Source organism: Dipodomys merriami, unplaced genomic scaffold (assembly GCF_024711535.1).
Source record: "Dipodomys merriami isolate MVZ:Mamm:240054 unplaced genomic scaffold, mDipMer1.0.p SCAF_106, whole genome shotgun sequence".
NCBI lineage: Eukaryota > Metazoa > Chordata > Mammalia > Rodentia > Heteromyidae > Dipodomys > Dipodomys merriami.
In genome coordinates, this window is record NW_027202338.1 from 4,551,909 (window position 1) to 4,567,342 (window position 15,434).

A 15,434-nucleotide genomic window follows, 5' to 3' on the forward strand; every position below is an offset into this window, starting at 1 on the left:
AGCTGAGCTCTCAAAAGCATGTAAAGCCGGGCAATGAGCTCACACCTGTCAGCCCAACAACCCGGGAGGCTGAGATCTGAGCATTGAGGTTGGAAGCCAGCCCAGGCAGGAAAGTCTGTGGGCCTCTGATCTCCAAGGAACCACCAAAAAGCGACTGTGGTTCAAAATGGTAGAGTGTTAACCTTGAGCAAAAGAGCTTAGCACAGTGCTCAGGACCTGAGATCAAGCCCCAGCCCTGGCACACACACACACACACACACACACACACACACACACACACACACACACACACACACACACACACACACACACACCATCCCATTGATGTTACACAAGTATTTGATGGTCCTCAAATCTGCAAGGTCAGGACAAACAAAAGAAGGCTGAGAAACTCTCCATGCCCCTGAGCCTGAGGGAAGCAGATGTTGGCCTTGACCCCCGCTACCCTCCATATGCGTGGAGTTCTTTGCTGAAGCCCCGCTTCCTCTGCCAGAATTAACTCTCAGCTCCTCACAGGCACCTGGCAAGGAAGCCAGCCAGCTTGGTGGCTGGTTACTGGTGGCCAGGAAGCCAGCCACAGTGAGCAAGCGGATTACTTTCACTATGAGAAGAAGACAGTTAATGACCACCTTCAGCACCCGGATGAAACCCAGACTCTGCCACCCCCTCCCGGGTGGTTGTGGCTGTGGCCTGAGACTAAGAGCCAGACAGGCAGGGTCATCTTTTTTTTGTTTTTTGTTTTTGTTGTTGTTGTTGTTGTTATTCATGGGGCTTGAACTCTGGGCCTGGGCACTGTCCCTCAGCTCTTCAGTTCATTGCAAGTGCTCTATCACCTGAGCCACAGCACCACTTCTGGTTTTCTGAGTGGTTTATTGGAGATAAAGACTCTCATGAACTTTCCTGCCTGGGCTGGCTTTGAGCCACGATCCTCAGATCTCAGCCTCCTGAGTAGTGAGGATGACAGGCATGAGCCACCAGTGCCTGGCTTTTCTCACTATTTTTAAAGTTCCCTATGGAGCACTTGTGGACACCTTTCAAATTCTAACACTTTATTTAGTCCAGGCTAAACACTTAAGGATGTAACTTTTTTATTCTTTTGTTTCCTTTTTGTTTGTTTGTTTCAAATTCTTTATTGTAATTAAGTGGTTACATAATTTCCCAAATTTCACAGTATGGTGGGTTAGTGATGCTTAGTTAAAGTCACAAACACATTCTGACTTTCATGGGGCAAATTGTCTACCGTACTCTATAACATTTATGAGTTCTATGAGCTTTGCGATACAGTTATTTCTTCCACATTGGATGGTATGTACATTTCTTTTGTTTTGCATAGCATCAGCTATTTCCTCTTTCCTGCTTGTTCCCTCCCTCCCATCGCTGCCATTGTGTTGCTTAGTTTATTTTGGTCAATGACCAGTGCAGCTGATGGGTCCCACTGCTGTATGTTTTTCCCTGAATCCTTCTAGTTCTATGTTGTCCTCCTGGTTTCCTTCCAGTGTGCACATATATACCATATATGTGATCAGCAGCATTGGATTATTTAGTAGTGATTCGATCAGATGAGTGGAAGTCCTTTGTTTCTTAATTCTTATTAATTATGTTATATCACCTTACATTTTGGATTTAACATCCACTTATCAGGGAGACCATGTGCCCTTTGTCTCTTTGCTCTTGGCTTACCTCACTCAACATGATTTCTTCTAGCTCCATCCATTTCCTTGTAAATGCCATTATTTTGTTCTTTCTAATGGCTGCATAATATTCCATTGTGTATAGATACCACGATTTTTGGGTCCATTCATCTATGGTGAGACATCTGGGTTGTTTCCATATCCTGGCTATTGTGAACAGTGCTTCAACAAACATGGAGGTACATATGTCCTTGTATACTGGTTCCTGTTTTTCAGGATAGATGCCTAGAAGTGGTATGACTGGGTCATAAGGGCGGTCAATATTTAGCTTTCTGAGGACCCTCCAGATTGCTTTCCAAAGTGTTTGTATAAGTGTACATTCCCACCAGCAGTGTAATAGGGTCCCTCTTTCTCCACATCTCCTCCAGTATTTGTCGTTGGCTGACTTGAGGATGTGGGACATTCTGACTGGGGTAAGGTAGTATCTCAGGGTTGTCTGTATGTGCATTTCCTTCACAACCAGGGATGGTGAACATTTCCTCATGTGTTTCTTTGCCATTTTTATTTCTTCATCTGAGAAGTCTCTCTTTAGTTCCATTGCCCATTTAGTAATTGGTTTGTTAGGTTTGGGAGAGATTAGTTTCTTGAGTTCCTTGTGTATACTGGATATTAAACCCTTGTCTGATATATTGCTGGTAAATATTTTTCCCAGTTACTTAGTTGTCTTTCTAGCTTGGTTGCTATAGCTGTAGCTGTGCAAAACCTTTTTATTTTAAGGCCGTCCCACTTGTCCAATCTCTCTCCAATTTGTTGTGACCCTGGGACTCTGTTCAGGAATTTCCTGGGTGTGCCTATAAGTTCAAGTGAGGATGTAACTTTTCAATTATTAATTTGGTAGGGTGCAGTACTGGGACTTGAACTCAGGACGTTGTACTTGCTTGGCTTGAGTATCCAGCTGGCACACGACCACTTGAACCATATCTCCACTGTTGTATGGGGAAGGGGTGGAGGGTGTTAACATTTCCTAACTATGGAATACATTTGTTTTTGGTTCTTTTTTTTAAATTAAAGTCCCCAGGCCCTGAGTTCAAGCCCCAGGACTGACACAAAAAGAAAGAAAATGTGGGCAGTCATTGGCAACTGGAAAACTTACAATAAACACTAGAACCTGGCAGAACAGGCCATAATCCAGGGGATTGTGTGTGACTCAGGCCTGGGATAGGAGCAGGCGGTGAGCACCCAGCACACACACCGAGCACTGAGTAAAGGAAATGTGCTGAAAATCAAGAGACAGGAGGATGAACTGAAGGGATTTCAGGAACAGCCAAGAGGCAGAGTAACCCCCAAAATCCACAGAGAAACAGCTGCATAGTCAGAATATGTTGTAGGGAATAAATGGGATATTATGCTGATTACAACTGAGGAAAACACAAAATTGGTACACACACACACACACACACACACACACACACACACACACACACACACACACACACACACACACACACACACACACACATACACACACACTAAAGTTGAGTGACCAAAGATTGCATGCCAGCCACAGAGTCTATTGGTTAGGTTTATGTTGTGTATATTTTACCATCATGGTTTTTACATAATTCAGATATAAATGAGTGACCTTCACTTTCCGTCTGTCTCCAGGAACCAACTGGATGAGTGAGATCCTGTGTCTCATTCACAGCAAGGGGGAGCCAGAGTGGATCCGGTCTGTGCCCATCTGGAATCGAACCCTGTGGATCGAGACTAATCATGGATCTAAAATAATATAAGACATGAAGGTGGGGCCCAGCCTCCTCTCCTCCCACCTCACCATCCAACTCTTCCCCAAGTCTTTCTTCACTTCCAAGGCCAAGATCAGTGCTCAGTGCCCAGTAACTGTTCAGACAATGCTGACGTTTTGAAGCTTGAACTCAGGGCCTGGGCACTGTGCCTGAGCTTTTTGTTCAAGGCTGAATCTCTACCACTTAAGCCACAGCTCACCTTCCAGCTTCTTGGTGGTTAATTGGAGATAAAAGGCTCACAGAATCCCTGCTCAGACTGGCTTTCAACCCCAATCCTCAGATCCCAGCCTCCTGAATAGCTAGTATGACAAGTGAGAGACCTGTTGCTAGGCTCAATCAATGATTTTTATCTGTAATTCTCGAAATTGTAGTCCTCAAGCTGAGGCCACGCTGCAATTGCCTTCAGCAATTCAACTTGGCCTGAGGTTTGTGTTCGATAGGTAAGAGTCTTCAGACCCAAGATGTGGACCCGTACAGATGGGCCCTCAAAGAGGAACTGGATGCCAGAGTTTCAAAAACCACCGTTAAACTCATCTAGAACGTACAAACGTGCTTTACACAGAACAACTTGTCCACCCGTTCTTTGAACTTTAGTCCATCCAAAGTAAATAAATGAGCCAGGCTCCCATCTGTCATCCTAGCTACTCAGGAGGCTGAGATCTAAGATTGTGGTTCAAAGCCAGCTGAGCTGGGCAAGTCCCCCTGATGTTTATCTCCAATAAACCAACAGAAAAAATATAAGTGGAACTGTGGCTCAAGTGGTAGCGTTACCAGCCTGGATCCAAACAACATAGGGATGAACAATGCCCAGCTATACCACCAGCACCAAGAAAAATGAATGAATGAATAAATGAATAAAAGGAAAGAGAAGTTCCCAAGTAATGCCCCAAAACACAGAATCAGACTCTGGCGTCTGCGAAATCATCTTGCTGTGACCACCAGCTCAAGGACAGTTCAAGGTCATTGCATCTCACATCTAGAGCGCTGGCTTGGAAGGCAGGTTTAGTGAATACACAGCTATGGGCTCCCCATGCCTGGCAAGGAGTGGATGAGTCCGGGAGTTTGTTCTCAGAAGAGAGGTCCTGTTTTGTGTCCAGCAATCACTTTCTGGGTGCAACTCCAGCTTGGATTCAATGCTTCTTGGCTCCAGAGGTGAGCACTTTTTCCTGAGCCATGGTCACTCAGGGCCAAGACCCTGCAGCTCCTCTACATTGTTTGCCACACATGTGGCTCTACCCAGATGTATTTTTCCAATCACCTGTTGATGCTTTCTACAGAAAGGCTTAGAAACCTCTCCGTGGTCCATAAATATTCCATAGACATCATGTGATGCATTTTCTTTCCTTTCCTTTATTTGAATTCAAGTGATTGTTTCATGGGAACTTTTGTTTTTTTAGGTAGGTTGTGGGGCTTGAACTCTGGGCCTGGGCACTGTCCCTCAGCTCTTCAGCTGAAGGCTAGTGGTCTACCACTTGAACTACAGCACCACTTCCGGTTTTCTGGTGGTTCCTTGAAGATAAGAATCTCACAAAATTTCCTGTCCGGGCTGGCTTTGAACCACAATCCTCAGATCTCAACCTCCTGAGAAGCTAGGATGAAAGTTGTGAGCCACCAGAGCCTGGCTATTTCATGGGAACTTTAAAATACACTTAAAAATAAGTGTCCTGCCCAGTGTTAAAGACTCACACCTGTCATCCCAGCTACTCCAGAGGAGATTTGAGGATCATGGTTTCAAGACTCCACCCTGAACTCAGGGCCTGGGTGGTGTCCCTAAACTCATATTTTACTTTTTCCTCAAGGCTGGTATTTTACCACTTGAGCCACAACTCCACATTGAGCCTTTTGTTGCTTTATTGGAGAGTAGAGTCTCATGGACTTTCCTGCCAAGAACTGACTTCAAACCTCCATCCTTCAATGTTATCCATTTAGTTAGCTTGGAGGGTAAGTACAAGACACCAGCACCCAGCTGTCTTTCTTTCTGTATTAGATATTTTTATTTTTTCATCTCAGAATGGCTTTTTGATTCCATTGACCATCGAATAATTGTCTGTACAACGTTAAGCTCTTAGTCCATTCTGGATGATTGCCTTGCATCCCCTGAACAGCTGCAGATATGATTAGAAAAGAGGTGATGGAGATATGGCTGAACAGGCAAGCCAAGAATGTAGAAGGCCCTGAGTTCAAATCCCAGCACTGCCTCCCACAGAAATAAATAATTAAACAGTTACTCCTTCAATGTTTAGCATGCACTAAATCAAAAAGTATTAGACTTTATCTGAAAGGTGTCCATGAGTGCTAGATATAGAACTTTAAAATTATTGAGAAAACTAAAATACCAGAATAAAATACTTTTCCACATATGTAGGGACAGAGAAACCAGCATGTCTTCATATGCCAGCTTCCAATGTAGCTACATGATTAAACACAGCCTCAATGAAAACCACCTCGACCAAGTTGGCATGTGCACACATGCCGATAGTATGAAACGTTTGTTCTAAAATGTATGTGAAGGGGTGACATCGACCAAGATGCCTCCTGGGAAATAGGCAGCTTGGCATTGAATCCTTTGGTACAGCTGCTGTGGGGTGTGAACTCAGGGTCAAGGTGCCATCCCTGAGCTCTTCTGCTCAAGGCTAGCTCTCTACCACTTTGAGCCCCAACACCGCCTCCAGTTTTTTGGGGGTTAATGGGAGATTGGAGTCCCACAGCCTTTCTTGCCTAGGCTGGTTTGGAACTGTGATCTTCAGATCTTAACCATTTGCCGCTGTGAGCCACCTCATCCAATATGAAAGATCATTTATTAAAAAAAAAAACTAAAAAAATTAATCACTTGGAAATCAAATTTTAAATTTAAAAGGGAAAAACTGACATGAAAATAAGTCATTTCTGCCCAATTAAGGATATAGTTACTAAACTAGAAAGACAGTCAACCAACTGGGAAAAGATCTTTTCCAGGAATACATCAGGCAATGGCCTAATAGCCAATAACATAGAAGGAGCTCAAGGCAATTAAGAAGAGACTACTCAGAAGAAGAGGTAAGAAGAGTAAAGAAGCACATGTGGAAATGCTCAGCATCCCTGTCCTACAAGGACATGCGAATCAAAACGATCCTGAGATGCCATCTCACGCCAGTTAGATTGGCCAACATTTTGAATTCTAACAACAACTAATGTTGGCAGGGATATGGGGGAAAGAAACACTCCGGCACCACCAGTGGGAATATAAACTAGTACAACCACTCTGGAGAGCAGTCCGGAGATTCCTCAAAAACTAAACATAGATCTTCCTTATGACCCAGCCATACCACACCCAGGCAGGTACCCTGAGCATCATAAGCCAGGATATGACAAGGACACCTGCACATCCATGGTCATCACCGCACTATTCACAATAGCCAAGAGAGGGAAACAGCCCAGATGCCCCACATAGATGTGTAGCTATGTGCAATGCAATTTTACATAGCCGTTAGAAAGAATAAAATTATGTAACTTGCAGGGAAATGGATGGGACCACAACAAATCATGTTGAGTGAGGGAAGCCAAGATCAGAAAGACAAACAACACATGATCTCCTTGGTATGCAGAAGTTAGATCGAAAACACTCTGGAATATGTCAGTTTGCACAACATTCTAGATACTCCTGTACAGTGAGATCAGAAGAGCTGTAGGAGAGAATCACAAAGCCCCTCTTCATACTTGATGGCTCTGTATTCTTTACCTTATGTATTCACACCCACATCTATTGGATGGTAGGGAAAGGGTAGAGAGAACCAGAGCACAAATGATGAAAAAGTACAGTGGTGGAGTGCACTGGACACTATGAAAGTGAGCTGTGCAACTCACGGGTGGACAGGGGAGGGAGGGAATGGGAGAGAACGAGGGAACAGAAGATGCTGTGTGAAAGGAAATGTACTTATTACCAGATGTAGGTAAGTGTAACCCGGCTGTATATCACCTCTCTAACAATAAAGTAAATTAGAAAAAAAATAAAGGGGAAAAACTGGATGTGATTCTTCTAGGAGATCAGCAGCTTTCCTCCTCTGTCACTCACCCCCCAGCCCCAGACAGTCACAGATACCTAATTCTGCCATAGGCCCAACTCTACTGCATTTCTCCAACACCTTCACTGACCCACCACGCACACAGGAATCCCTGTGAAGTGGGCTGGTGAGAGATCCTCTTCTCAGAAGGGAAAGAAACAAATGAGCTACTATACCGTCCCCACACTGGAGGCTGGGGGGAGTAGGGCATGTAGCTGCGGCCCTGTCTGCTCACCTGATTTGGGGTAGCTCACCGTGATGATGTCCTCGTCCTTCAGCACCAGCTTCTCGTGGGCTGCTTTTATGATTTCAGGGTTGTAACTCAAGGCAGGGAAACGAATGCCCTGATACCACAAGTAGTTGTGAGCCATGGCAGAGCCCTGTGTGCCTGGCTCTTGGTCGCAGGTCACTGGCATTGCCAACAGGGAGGAGGTAGCAGAGTCTGGGTTTTTCATTCTGGGTGGTGAAGGCCATCATTAACGTTTTTCATTTCATTTTGAAACAAATTTGATGATAAAGAAAAATGCAATGCGAATGTCACACGGAATTTTTAGTGGGCAACTGTGAACTCATTCAAGGGCGATCTGTGTTCATCAGATTGTCAGTTCTTGGCAGGGAACCTGAACTACAAGAGGAAATAGAAGGAAGCAGGCTTGAGAGCAAGGTTATTTTTAATTTGGAAATTTACAAATACTGAATTTTGGAGATAGGTGTAGATATCACAAAAATGGTCAAGAGTGAGGTCTGGACTTCTGGCTTAAGGTCCTAGGATCATTCTACTCATATCACACAAAAGCTATTGGAAAGAACACTCAAGGCATTTTTCTTTTTTCTTTTTGTCGGTCATGGGGCCTGAACTCTGGGCCTAGACACTGTCTCTCAGCTCTTCATCTCAAGGCTCACCTCTACCACTTGAGCCACAGCGCCACTTCCGGTTTTCTGGTGGTTTATTGGAGAAAAGAGTCTGGACTTAGCTCCATGGGAACATCTCCGGAGGAATTCCTGCCACCTTCTCCCAGGGTATTTGCTCCAAGGCTTTGTTCTGGGCTGCGGTGAAGTGGTTCTTCCATTTCCTGGCGATGCCTGGTGGCTGGAGAGAAATGCTGAGATCAGATGAGGCCAGCACACTCAAAGGACTCAGCCCTACCTGACTTGCCATCTTGGTGCTTCAACAGCCACTGGGTCTCAGAGGGAAGAATTGCTGAGAAATGTGTGTGTGTGTGTGTGTGTGTGTATGTGTGGGTGCGCGCGCATGCGTGCATGCACCAGTACTGAGCCTGAACATTGGGACTGAGCTTTTATGCTGAAGACTACCATTGAATTATAGTAAGAGGCTCACATATTTTCCTTCCTGTCCTGGCTTTGAAGTTGATCCTTTAGATCTCAGTTTCCTGAGTAGCTGGAATTACAGGGGTGAGTTCTTAGCCAGCCAAGAACTTTATCAGAATCTCAGTGAATTCAATGGTGGATTTGGTATTGTTCAGGCCTCAAATCACTGAGGACTATCCTTTGAGAGAGGAGACAAAACTGAAGACAGAACACCAAAGCTCTGGGATCAGGGAAATGCATTAGGACAGGCAATGAAGAAACAAGAAAATGCAAAGAAGTAAAAGTGGATCACACACACACACACACACACACACACACACACACACACACACACATACACACACACACACACACACACCCCACCTGGCCACTATGAAAATACCAAACCTAAGAAACACAGGCCTAGCAGAAAGAGGATTTCAGTGTATCCTTGAATCCTAAAATTTCATGAAGGGAAATCTCTGGATAATAGAGACATAGGTAATACTTTTCTGCCTTTGGCTATCAAGCCTCTGCCAATGAGAAATGGAACCAATGAATGAATGTGCCTGCATAAAATTGAAAAAAAGTTTCTGCCCTCCAAAAACCAAAAGCAAACAACAAGAAGAAAGCAAAACCAGTTTGAGGATGAGAGAGAATCTTCAGCTGTTCAGGAGATGCACATTTCTAGAATTACAGAGAAAAAGCATTGATTGAGCCTGGCAACAGGTCTCTCACCTGTCATACTAGCTATTCAGGAGGTTGCAATCCGAGGATTGGGGTTCAAAGCCAGTCTGAGCAGGGATTCTGTGAGACTCTTATCTCCAATTAACTACCAAGAAGCTGGAAGCTGAGCTGTGGCTCAAGTGGTAGAGATTCAGCTTTGAACAAAAAGCTCAGGCACAGTGCCCACGCCCTGAGTTCAAGCTTCAAAACATCAGCATTGCCTGAACAGTTATTGGGCACTGAGCACTGATCTTGGCCTTGGAAGTGAAGAAAGACTTGGGGAAGAGTTGGATGGTGAGGTGGGAGGAGAGGAGGCTGGGCCCCACCTTCATGTCTTGTATTATTTTAGATCTATGATTAGTCTCGATTCACAGGGTTCGATTCCAGATGGGCACAGACCGGATCCACTCTGGCTCCCCCTTGCTGTGAATGAGACACAGGATCTCACTCATCCAGTTGGTTCCTGGAGACAGACGGAAAGTGAAGGTCACTCATTTCTATCTGAATTATGTAAAAACCATGATGGTAAAATAAACACAACATAAACCTTACCCATAGACTGTCTGGCTGGCATGCAAGCTTTGGTCACTCAACTTTAGTGTGTGTGTGTGTGTGTGTGTGTGTGTGTATGTGTGTGTTTACCAATTTTGTGTTTTCTTCACTGGCAATCAGCATAATATCCTATTTATTTCCTACGCCTATTCTGACTATGCAGCTGTTTATCTGAATATATTGATTATTACTACTCCACCACTTGGCTGTTCCTGAAATCCCTTCAGTTCATCCTCCTGTCTCTTGATTTTCAGCACATTTCCTTTATTCGGTGCTCTGTGTGTGTGCTGGTTGCTCGCCTCCTGCTCCCATCCCAGGCCTGAGTCACACACAATCCCCTGGATTATGGCCTGTTCTGCCAGGTTCTAGTGTTTATTGTAAGCTTTCCAGTTGCCAATGACTGCCCACATTTTTTTTTTCTTTTTGGGCCAGTCCTGGGGCTTGAACTCAGGGCCTGGGGACTTTAATTAAAAAAAAAAAAGAACCAAAAACAAATGTATTCCATAGTTAGGAAATGTTAACACCCTCCACCCCTTCCCCATACAACAGTGGAGATATGGTTCAAGTGGTCATGTGCCAGCTGGATATTCAAGCTTAGCAATTACAAGGCCCTGAGTTCAAATCCCAGTAGTTCCCCTTACCAAATTAATAATTGAAAAGTTACATCCTCACTTGAATTTATAGGCACACGCAGGAAATTCCTGAACAGAGTCCCAGGGTCACAACAAATTGGAGAGAGATTGGACAAGTGGGACGGCCTTAAAATAAAAAGGTTTTGCACAGCTACAGCTATAGCAACCAAGCTAGAAAGACAACTAAGTAACTAGGAAAAATATTTACCAGCAATATATCAGAAAAGGGTTTAATATCCAGTATACAAAAGGAACTCAAGAAACTAATCTCTCCTAAACCTAACAAACCAATTACTAAATGGGCAAGGGAACTAAAGAGAGACTTCTCAGATAAAGAAATAAAAATGACAAAGAAACACATGAGGAAATGTTCACCATCCCTGGTTGTGAAGGAAATGCAAATAAAGACAACCCTGAGATACCACCTTACCCCAGTCAGAATGTCCCATATCCACAAGTCTGCCAACAACAAATGCTGGAGGGGATGAGGAGAAACAGCAACCCTATTATACTGCTGGTGGGAATGTACACTTATACAAACACTTTGGAAAGCAATCTGGAGGGTCCTCAGAAAGCTAAATATTGACCTCCTTTATGACCTAGTCATACCACTTCTAGGCATCTATCTTGAACAATAGGAACCAGTATACAAGAACATATGTACCTCCACATTTATTGCAGCACTGATCACAATAGCTAGGATATGGAAACAATGCAGATGTCTCACCACAGATGAATGGACCCAAAAATCGTGGTATCTATACACAATGGAATATTATGCATCCATTAGAAAGGACAAAATAATGGCATTTACAAGGAAATGGATGAAGCTAGAAGAAATCATGTTGAGTGAGGTAAGCCAATAGCAAAGAGACAAAGGGCACATGGTCTCCCTGATAAGTGGATGTTAAATACAAAGCGTAGGTGATATGACAATATTAATAAGATGTAAGAAAGAAAGGACTTCTACTCATCTGATAGAATCATTACTAAATAACCCCATGCTGCTGATCACATATATGGTATATATGTGCACACTGGAGGGAAACCAGGAGGACAACACAGAATTAGAAGAAATCAGGGAAAAACATACAACAGCCAGACCCATCAGCTACACTGGACATTGACCAAAATAAACTAAGCAACACAATGGCAGTGATGGGAGGGAGGGAACAAGCAGGAAAGAGGGAATAGCTGATGCTATGCAAAACAGAAGAAATATACATATAACCCAATGTGGTAGAAATAACTGTATCGCAAAGCTCATAGAACTCATAAATGTTATAGAGTACGGTAGACAATTTGCCCCATGAAAGTCAGAATGTGCTTGTGACTTTAACTAAGCACCACTATCCTACAATACTGTGAAATTTGGGAAATTATGTAGCCACTTAAACACAATAAAGAATTTGAAACAAACAAACAAAAAAGAAACAAAAGAATAAAAAAGAAAAGTTACATCCTTAAGCGTTTAGCCTGGACTCAATAAAAAGTGTTAGAATTTGAAAGGTGTCCACAAGTGCTCCATAGGGAAATTTAAAAATATTGAGAAAAGCCAGGCACTGGTGGCTCAAGCCTGTAATCCTAGCTACTCAAGAGGTTGAGATCTGAGGATCGTGGCTCAAAGCCAGCCCAGGCAGGAAAGTCCATGAGAGTCTTTATCTCAAATAAACCACTCAGAAAACCAGAAGTGGTGCTGTGGCTCAAGCGGTAGAGCAGAGGGACAGCGCTCAGATCCAGAGTTCAAGCCCAATGACTGACAAAAAAAAAGATGACCCTGCCTGCCTGGCTCTTAGTCCCAGGCCATAGCCACAACCACCCGGGAGGGGGTGGCAGAGTCTGGGTTTCATCCGGGTGCTGAAGGTGGTCATTAACTGTCTTCTTCTCATAGTGAAAGTAAACCGCTTGCTCACTGTGGTTGGATTGCTGGCCACCAGTAACCAGCCACCAAGCTGGCTGGCTTCCTTGCCAGGTGCCTGTGAGGAGCTGAAAGTTAATTCTGGCAGAGGAAGCTGGGGTTCAGCAAAGAACTCCACGCATATGGAGGTTAGCGGTGGTCAAGGCCAACATCTGCTTCCCTCAGGCTCCTGCACATGGAGAGTTTCTCAGCCTTCTTTTGTTTGTCCTGACCTTGCAGATTTGAGGACCATCAAATACTTGTGTAACATCAATGGGATGGTGTGTGTGTGTGTGTGTGTGTGTGTGTGTGTGTGTGTGTGTGTGTGTGTGTGTGTGTGTGTGCCTGGGCTGGGGCTTGGTCTTAGGTCCTGGGCACTGTGCTAAGCTCTTTTGCTCAAGGTTAACACTCTACCATTTTGAACCACAGTGGCTTTTTGGTGGTTCCTTGGAGATCAGAGGCCCACAGACTTTCCTGCCTGGGCTGGCTTCCAACCTCAATGCTCAGATCTCAGCCTCCCGGGTAGTTGGGATGACAGGTGTGAGCTCATTGCCTGGCTTCAAGTGCCTTTGAAAGCTGAGATCTACAAGGGCTCCCCACCTCCTCTGGTCTCCTGAGGGGCTACTCAGCTTAGAGAGTGCTGGGAGATGACAACCAGCAAGGAGAAGCAGTGACAAACCGCTGGCGTGACAGTCCCTGGGGAGTGACAGTTCTGAGGTGGCAGCCTCTGTGAACTATGTCCCCATTCACATTTTCCAGCTGGCAGGTGGGTACACACCCAATCCCTGCAGCTAGCACTGATCCTGGGGGTGGCATCTGTGTCCCCCTCTACCCTGCCAGGAAAGAACAAAGAAAGGACCAGAGGTGATGCATGCACACATTCATGCAAGCATGCAAGCATTCATTCATTCACTGTGAGTGGCCCCTGCCCCACCTTGCCACTCAGCAGTACTTCTACACCAGGTCCTGGCTGCAGCCAGGGGTTGGGAAGCACCACTTCCTCCTGAATACCTGGTCGCCCTCAGTGAACTCCTGTAGATCACATGCCGGTGCCAGAAGGGGAAGATGCAGGGCGTGATGCCCATGGAGGTTGGCAGTGCTTCTTAGCTGTGTGTATGAGCACATGCCCGTGCACACGTACACACGCACACATGCATGCTCTGCATTCCCAGTGTTCTCCTTGACACATGACCCCCTGGTCTGCCAGTTCCTTGTATTCACCAGAAGCTTTTTGGTTCCCAGCCATGTTCCATGACAATTCTTCTCCTTGAAATCATGCCTCCAAGTAATACCAAAGTCATCCTTTTCAATTTAATATACCATAGAGATCCTCAAAAAAACCATTCTTTCTGTGTGTGTGTGTGTGTGTGTGTGTGTGTGTGTGTGTGTGTGAGCCCACCAGTCCTGTGTGCTGTCCCTAGCTGTTGCGCTCAAGGTTGAGCTCTACCACGGACCCAGCTCTACCACTGGGTCTTCAATAATGAGCTGCTACACTGTTCCCACCCAAGAGGCTGGAGGGGCCACAGGCCTGGTCTTTCCCATGTAGCCGTGGCCCCATCTGCTTACCTGATTTGGGGTAGGTCACTGTGATGATGTCTTCGTCCTTCAGCATCAGCTCCTCATGGGCTGCTTGTATGACTTCAGAGTTGCAATCCACAGCAGGGAAAGGAATGCCCTGGTACAACACGGAGTCCTGAGCCATGGCGGAGCCCTGTGTGCCTGGCTCTAGGTCCCAGGCCACTGGCACTGGGGAGGTGGTGACACCACTGACTGAAGCCAATCATTAATTGTTTCATTTTGTTATGAAAGTGATTTGATGATTAAAAAAACAACACAGGGGGCAACTGTGAAATTATTCAAGGCCATCTGTGCTCTTCTGACTTTAGTTCATGGTAGGGAATCTCAACTACCAGAGGAAATACAAGGAAATAGGCTTGAGGGCTCTTTTCGTTTTTTGTTTTTGTTTTTAGAGTTTAAGATTAACAACTGTCTTCGGAGCCAGGCACCAGTGGCTCATGTCTGTAATCCTAGCTACTCAGGAGGCTGGAGGTCTGGGGAATCAAGGTTTGAAGCCAGCCCAGGGAATAAAAGCCAAAAGACTGGTATCTCAAATGAACCAAGACAACTGTCAGAAGTGGAGCTGTGGCTAAAGTGGTAGAGCACCAGCCTTGAGTGCAAAGACATAGTCCTGAGTTTAAGCTCCAGAAAGGGGAGAAAGATATATATATATACATCAGAGTGAGATTGTGTGGCTTCAGCGTCATGTGACCTGGTGTCTGTGGTCCGATTGAATGCTGTGCAGTGAATAAACACCTGGTGCTCATGGTTCAGTCAGACCAGGAGCCTTTGTCCTCCAGACAGAGGTCCCTACTGCCCTGCCTGCCCACACCAGACACAATGCACACAGTTGCCTGGGGGTAATGCTACCTAGATTTGTTTGCTCCTGAACCTCACAGGAATGGACTCCTATGGTGCGAATACACACACACACACACAGGTACAAACTCACCTGTGCATTTTGGTACATGCACAGAGCACACACCATCCCAGTGATGTTACAGAAGTATTTGGTGTTGCTTAAACCTGCATGGTCAGCACAAAGTAAGGAAGTCTGAGAAACTCTCTCTGTCCTCAGGAGCCTGAGGAGACATGGAGATCCATGACACCAGAGATCGTGGTTGAGATCCCACAGCCGAGAGAGATCCTGGGGGAAACAGAAAGTCACAAGAAAAATTTACTGAGTGTTCTTAGCAATGAGTTTTGGGTGATGTTAGTGAATTGGACTTAGGACGTTGGGCCAGAAGTCCAGCCTACCCCTGTGCAATTGTTGTGATATCTATACC

General features: G+C 45.1%; 1 long non-coding RNA gene across 1 annotated transcript; it reads right to left on the reverse strand.

The window, feature by feature from the left end:
- Positions 1–8,141: 8,141 nt before the first annotated feature.
- LOC138812119 (uncharacterized) lies at positions 8,142–15,174 on the reverse strand. Its single transcript, XR_011367552.1, has 4 exons — positions 15,101–15,174; positions 14,158–14,266; positions 9,837–9,973; positions 8,142–8,566 (listed from the first exon to the last, which is right to left on the reverse strand). It is a non-coding gene; the product is annotated as an uncharacterized lncRNA (long non-coding RNA).
- Positions 15,175–15,434: the final 260 nt, after the last annotated feature.